Source organism: Lolium perenne, chromosome 2 (genome assembly GCF_019359855.2).
Source record: "Lolium perenne isolate Kyuss_39 chromosome 2, Kyuss_2.0, whole genome shotgun sequence".
NCBI lineage: Eukaryota > Viridiplantae > Streptophyta > Magnoliopsida > Poales > Poaceae > Lolium > Lolium perenne.
This window is the reverse complement of record NC_067245.2, coordinates 120,940,452-120,947,876: the sequence shown is the minus strand read 5'-3', so window position 1 is coordinate 120,947,876 and position 7,425 is coordinate 120,940,452.

Below are 7,425 nucleotides of genomic sequence, written 5' to 3'. Positions count from 1 at the left end.
AAAAGAAGCAAATGAGCCTCTACTACATCTAGAGGTTTTGTGCACCGGTTGAGACAGCTACGACATGGGCACAGCACCTGATCATCATTAGCAGCACTCAAGCGAACAAATTGCATTAACTCTGCCACTCCCTTTGTGTGTTCAGGGGAAAGCCTTCTAATTCTTGTTGTAATCCAGTGTCTGTCCATTTGCGGAAGAACAAAATGATGCAATTAGCAAACACCTAACTACACAGCAGTTCCAATTTCAAGCAATGCACAGCAGTTCAATTCGATTTTGTGAACTGATGAAGAAAAACAGACGAGGGGTGCAGACCGGGAGATGCAGAGGGGCTCGTCGTCGGAGAAGGCCAGGGCTCGTCCTGGAGAGGGCGAGGGGCTCGTCCTAGAGAGGGCGAGGGCCTCGTCGTCGGCGAGGCAGATGGACAACAGATCCCTTGCTCGGACACAGTGCCGGCACACCCACCACCGCCGTCACTTTAGTCCTAGTAACAGCACATATTGGATCATAGAGATTCAATATTTTGCACTGACGAAGAAGAACAGATCGAGAGGGGAGAGATGAGAGGGGTGCAGACCGGGAGATGCGGAAGGGCTCGTCGTCAGAGAGGGCCGGGGCTCGTCGTCGGAGAGGGACGGGGCTTGTCGTCGGAGAGGGACGGGGCCGCCACCGCCGCCGCCGCCGAGCGACTGGATTTGAATTTCTGCTAGGTTATAGGAGGGAGTTGGATTCGGAAGGGATATTTGGGCTTCTCCTGGGCGCCAAAAAAAAATCAAAACGAGTGAGGGCTGGGAGTCGAACCCAGCACCTCTAGATATGTCAACGTGCTAGTTAACCAGTGGAGCTATTAGAGAGATCTTGTCAGCTTACCATCCTTTATCCTTTACATAGTGGAACTAAGGCAACTTCTATTTTTTTTAAGTTATGGATATGATCTTGTTACATAATCTATCAGAGGGGATACTGATTTAGGACAACAGTTAATTTGTACAGGAGCATTAGCTAAGCAACAGGCTAATATATGACTAATAATTAATTACGGCTAGCAAACTATATATATCTATATATACTCCAACATATATAGACCACCAAAAGCACATTATATTTACACATATATAGTGCCAGCCTTGAGCTCAATAACATAGTACCAAAAGGACACGTTAATTATAGATACTACCGAGGAGGTTCAACGCTCATTTACTTGAGCACATTACATAGACCAACAGGCCATTAGATAGTACCAGATCGATAAGAGGTTCAACGCTCATATTACTTGAGCTCATACACACATATATATAGTACTAGTAGCTTAATTAGAGAGGTTCAGCCTGCTAACTCATTTCTCGAGCTTCCTGACATGCAACATGAGACCGCCCCGGGCGCGAATGCGGAACCAAAACACAAAGATATCATTTTCCTTCATCTCGCTCTTCTGCACCACAGCTTTCCAGTTAGTTGTGATCACTGCACCGTCAACCCTCCCTTTGCCCTGGAAAATCCTCACTTTCACACAATGTCTCTCATCGTAAGAGACTTGAAAGTCATTATCTGGAAGGTGCATATTCTTCGAGATGTACTGCTTGGTAAACTTCCGGTTGAAGTACTGCGGATTATAAGATGCAAAACTTCGTTCAGATGAAGTCATTAATTGTCAACATATAAAGATGAAAAAACATCCTTGAGATGGAGTAATTATTTACCATTCTGGAACTGCCTTCCACGGTACTTGCACTCTTTATAGTGCACACATAAAAAGGAATTTCGGGGCGCTTTTGGTCAACAAGAAATCTCAGGGTTTCAACTTGTGTAGGATTCATTTCCACTAGATTGGGATACATGCAAAAGTCATCCCATTCCTCACGTGCCTCTATCCTGGGACCTACATATAAGGAAACCAGGGAATAAGGCCTAGTTTAAAGTTTTCCTAAAACTGAAGTATATCAAACCAACAATATTTATAGAAACTGAAGTATTCCTTGAATGCTACAAATTGACTAGCTATTATGCCAAACCGAGACTAATTAAGCATTTTACCTAGATCATGCATGTATAACTAATATATTTTTTTTTTACCTCGACGAGTCAGATGGACATCAGCAGGAGGAGGAGCAACTTCCTCATGGTCAGCTGCACAATCCATTGCTGCAGCAGCATCAGCTTCCTCTTGCTTAACGTGAACCCTATCTGGAGCACCATCCTCACCTTCGGAGGATGAGCTGATGTCGACAGTCTCAACGGGCTTCTTGGATGGGACCAAAATGGCAACTTCATAATCATAGGGGTCCATGGTGTCGACCTAATAACAAGCAGTGAACAATTTGAGACTATGAAACTATTAATTACACATTAATTAAAACTAAGTTGGGATGTTTAGGTTCAGATTGACATTCGCACTAGCAGCACTAGCACATGTTTTGAATCAATCTAAACCAGGAAAATCTACTCTAGCACTAGCATCTACTTTGAATCAATCAAACCTTAGGAAAATCGCTGCTCGGACAAAAAAACCCCCAAATCCCCCGAGATTAAGTACGGCAAACCCTAGAAAATCCCCCGCTCATCCCCCAAACCTGAGCTTCGGCCGACGGAGGCAGTGGAGCTTCGCCCGACGGAGGCGATGCTGCTTGACGGGGTGGAGGCGGTGGCCGACGGAGTTGGGAGAGGAAGAGGCGGCAGTGGCGGCTGGGTTGGGAGAGAGAGAGAGAGAGTGAGACAAGGGAGAAAGTTGCTTTTGGTATAGGACATTTTAGGGTGGTGGGGCAAAATGGCACCCACTGATGTGTGGGGCCATCTAGCAGTAGATACTACTGGGTTGGGCCATTTCCGGTAATTTTATGTGGATTAGGGGCCAGCAGGTAAAATGGAACCCTCATTCTCTGTTTTTAATAATTTAAATAAATCAGAAATTCTGCCTCCTCCGCCTCTCCGCTTGACGGTTCCACTCCTCCTCCCACTAGACGAAAAACCCTCCTCTTCCTTCTCGCCGCTTCATTCTCGCCGCTTCTGCCTCCTCCGCGTCTGATACGTCTCCAACGTATCTATAATTTCTTATGTTCCATGCTACTTTTATGATGATACACACATGTTTTATACACACTTTATGTCATTATTATGCATTTTCCGGAACTAACCAATTGACAAGATGCCGAAGTGCCAGTTCCTGTTTTCTGCTGTTTTTGGTTTCAGAAATCCTAGTAAGGAAATATTCTCGGAATTGGACGAAATAAACGTCCACGATCTTATATTTCAAGGAAGCTTCCAGAGCACCAGAGAGGGACCAGAGGGGAGCCCTGGAGGCCCCACACGAGGTGGCGGCGCGGCCAAGGGGGGGCGCCCCCCTGGTGTTTGGAGACCCCGTGGCCCCTCCGACTCCGACTCTTCGCCTATTTAAGCCTTCCTGGCCTAAAACATCGAGACGAATAAGCCACGAGACGAGAAACCTTCCAGAGCCACCGCCATCGCGAAGCCAAGATCTGGGGGACAGGAGTCTCTGTTCCGGCACCCTGCCGGGACGGGGAAGTGCCCCCGGAAGGCATCTCCATCGACACCACCGCCATCTTCATCAACATTGTTGTCTCCCATGAGGAGGGAGTAGTTATCCATCGAGGCTAAGGGCTGTACCGGTAGCTATGTGGTTAATCTCTCTCTCCCATGTACTTCAATACAATGATCTCATGAGCTGCCTTACATGATTGAGATCCATATGATGAGCTTTGTAATCTAGATGTCGTTATGCTATTCAAGTGGATTTTACTTATGTGATCTCCGGAGACTCCTTGTCCCACGTGTGTAAAGGTGACAGTGTGTGCACCGTGTGGGTCTCTTAGGCTATATTTCACAGAATACTTGTTCACTGAGTTATGATTTGAGTTGGACGTCTCTATGAAATTGTGGTGTGTTAGTACCTCCTATGAATGCTCACAGTGACAGCGTGGGGTGTTTATTAGTACTTGGGAATACATCTTTAAGGTTTGCCTACATGATGAATTAGAGTTCGTTATCTTGCCAGAGAGTAATTCAGAATAGCATAGTGAAGTGCTTATTTATATTCCTTTATGATTGCAATGTTGAGAGTGTCCACTAGTGAAAGTATGATCCCTAGGCCTTGTTTCTAAGCATTGAAACACCGTTTCCAACAAGTTCTGCTGAATGTTTACTCGCTGCCATATTTTATTCAGATTGCTATTACCACTCATATACATTCATACTACTTGTATTTCACTATCTCTTCGCCGAACTAGTGCACCTATACATATGACAAGTGTATTAGGTGTGTTGGGGACACAAGAGACTTCTTGCATCGTGATTGCAGGGTTGCTTGAGAGGGATAGCTTTGACCTCTTCCTCCCTGAGTTCGATAAACCTTGGGTGATCCACTTAAGGGAAAACTTGCTACTGTTCTACAAACCTCTGCTCTTGGAGGCCCAACACTGTCTACAGGAAAAGAAGCCAACAGTAGACAGCAAGCTATTTTCTGGCGCCATTGCCGGGGAGGAAAGGTAAAAGGCACTCACACTCCGGTCCCAGGTAACTAAGTTATTTTCTGGCGCCGTTGTAAGTGCTCGAAGCTATTTCCTTTAGATCCTGCAATTGCATCTTTTTGTTTCTTGTTTTTGTTTTCACTAGTTAGGCATAATGGAAAATAACTGTGAGCTTTTTAATCTATTTCCTGAGTTAAGACATGGATTGTTTGCTGCGAAAATTAAAAACCCTATGGAACCTTATTTGCATGCTAGTAGCAATGATATTAGTATGAAGGCTTTGAACACCATTGGTGCTAATGATATGGAAAATTCTAAGCTTGGGGAAGCTGGTTTTGATGAGCATGATATTTTTAGTCCCCCAAATATTGAGGAGAAAATTTTCTTTGATGATACTTTGCCTCCTATTTATGATGATTATAATGATAGTGGTATTTTGGTGCCGCCTACTATGGAGGATAAGTTTAATTATGATTACAGTATGCCTCCTATATTTGATGATGAGAATAATAATGATAGCTACTTTGTTGAATTTGCTCCCACTATTACTAATAAAATTGATTATGCTTATGTGGAGAGTAATGATACTTTTATGCATGAGACTCATGATAAGAATGCTTTATGTGATAGTTATATTGTTGAGTTTGCTCATGATGCTACTGAAAATCTTTATGCGAGAGGAAAATATGGTTGTAGAAATTTTCATGTTACTAAAACACCTCTCTATATGCTAAAATTTTTGAAGTTACACTTGTTTTATCTTCCTATGCTTATCACTTTGCTCTTCATGAACTTGTTTATTTACAAGATTCCTTTTCATAGGAAGTGGGTTAGGCTTAAATTTGTTTTGAATTTGCTTTTTGATGCTCTCTTTTGCTTCAACTCTTATTTCTTGCGAGTGCATCATTGAAATTGCTGAGCCCATCTTAATGGCTATAAAGAAAGCACTTCTTGGGAGATAACCCATGTCTTTATTTTGCTACTGTTTTGTTGTGCCTTGGAAGTTGTTACTACTGTAGAAACCTCTCCTTATCTTTATTTTTTTGCATTGTTGTGCCAAGTAAAGTCTTTGATAGTAAGGTTCATACTAGATTTGGATTACTGCGTAGAAACAGATTTCTTGCTATCACGAATTTGAGTAGTATTCTCTATAGGTAAATCATAAAAATCTGCCAATTTACATGAGTAATCCTCAGATATGTACGCAACTTTCATTTCATTTGAGCATTTTCATTTGAGCAAGTCTAGTGCCCCAGAAAAATTTGTCTTTACGGACTGTTCTGTTTTGACAGATTCTGCCTTTTATTTTGCATTGCCTGTTTTGCTATGTTTGATGGATTTCTTTGTTCCATTAACTTTCAGTAGCTTTGTGCAATGTCCAGAAGTGTTAAGAATGATTATGTCACCTCTGAACATGTGAATTTTTGATTATGCACTAACCCTCTAATGAGTTTGTTTTGAGTTTGGTGTGGAGGAAGTTTTCAAGGATCAAGAGAGGAGGATGATACAATATGATCAAGGAGAGTGAAAGCTCTAAGCTTGGGTATGCACCCGTGGTTCATCCCTGCATATTTCGAGAAGATTCAAGCATCTAAGCTTGGGTATGCCCAAGGCATCCCCTTCTTCATCGACAAATTATCATGTTCCTCTAGTGAAACTATATTTTTATTCCATCACATCTTATGTGCTTTACTTGGAGCGTCTTTATGATCTTGTTTTTGTTTTGTTTGAATAAAATTGGATCCTAGCATTCATTGTTTGGGAGAGAGACACGCTCCGCTCGTTCATATGAACACATGTGTTCTTAGCTTTACTTTTAATGTTCATGGCGAAGGTTGAAACTGCTTCGTTAATTGTTATATGGTTGGAAACAGAAAATGCTACATGTGGTAATTGGTATAATGTCTTGAATAATTTGATACTTGGCAATTGTTGTGATCATATAGATCATGTTTAAGCTCTTGCATCATGTACTTTTCACCTATTAGTGAAGAAATATTGTAGAGCTTGTTGACATTTGGTTTGCATGATTGGTCTCTCTAAAGTCTAGATATTTTCTAGTAATGGTTTGAGCAACAAGGCGGACAGTATAGATTCTTATAATGCTTGCAATATGTTCTCATGTAAGTTTTGTTGTACCGGTTCATACTTGTGTTTGCTTCAAACAACCTTGCTAGCCTAAGCCTTGTATTGAGAGGGAATACTTCTCGTGCATCCAAATCCTTGAGCCAAAAACTACGCCGTTTGTGTCCACCATACCTACCTACTACATGGTATTTCTCTGCCATTCCAAAGTAAATTGCTTGAGTGCTACCTTTAAATTTCCATTCTTTGTCTTTGCAATATATAGCTCATGGGAAAAATAGCCTAAAAACTATTGTGGTATTGAATATGTACTTATGTATCTTATGTCTTAATAAGTTGCTTGTTGAGCGGTAACCATGTTTCTGGGGACGCCATCAACTATTACACTTTGTTGAATATCATGTGAGTTGCTATGCATGTTCGTCTTGTCTGAAGTAAGGGTGATTTATCATGAGTTGAATGGTTTGAGCATGCATATTGTTAGAGAAGATCATTTGGCCGCTAACTAAAGCCATGATCCATGGTGGAAGTTTCAGTTTTGGACAACATCCTCAATCTCTTATGAGAATATTATCTGTTGTTGAATGCTTATGCATTAAAGAGGAGTCCATTATCTGTTGTCTATGTTGTCCCTGTATGGATGTCTAAGTTGAGAATAATCAAAAGCGAGAAATCCAATGCGAGCTTTCTCCTTAGACCTTTGTACAGGCGGCATAGAGGTACCCCTTTGTGATACTTGGTTAAAACATATGTTATGCAATGATAATCCATGTAAATCCAAGCTAATTAGGACAAGGTGCAGGCACTATTGGTATACTATGCATGAGGCTTGCAACTTATAAGATATCTTATACATAAC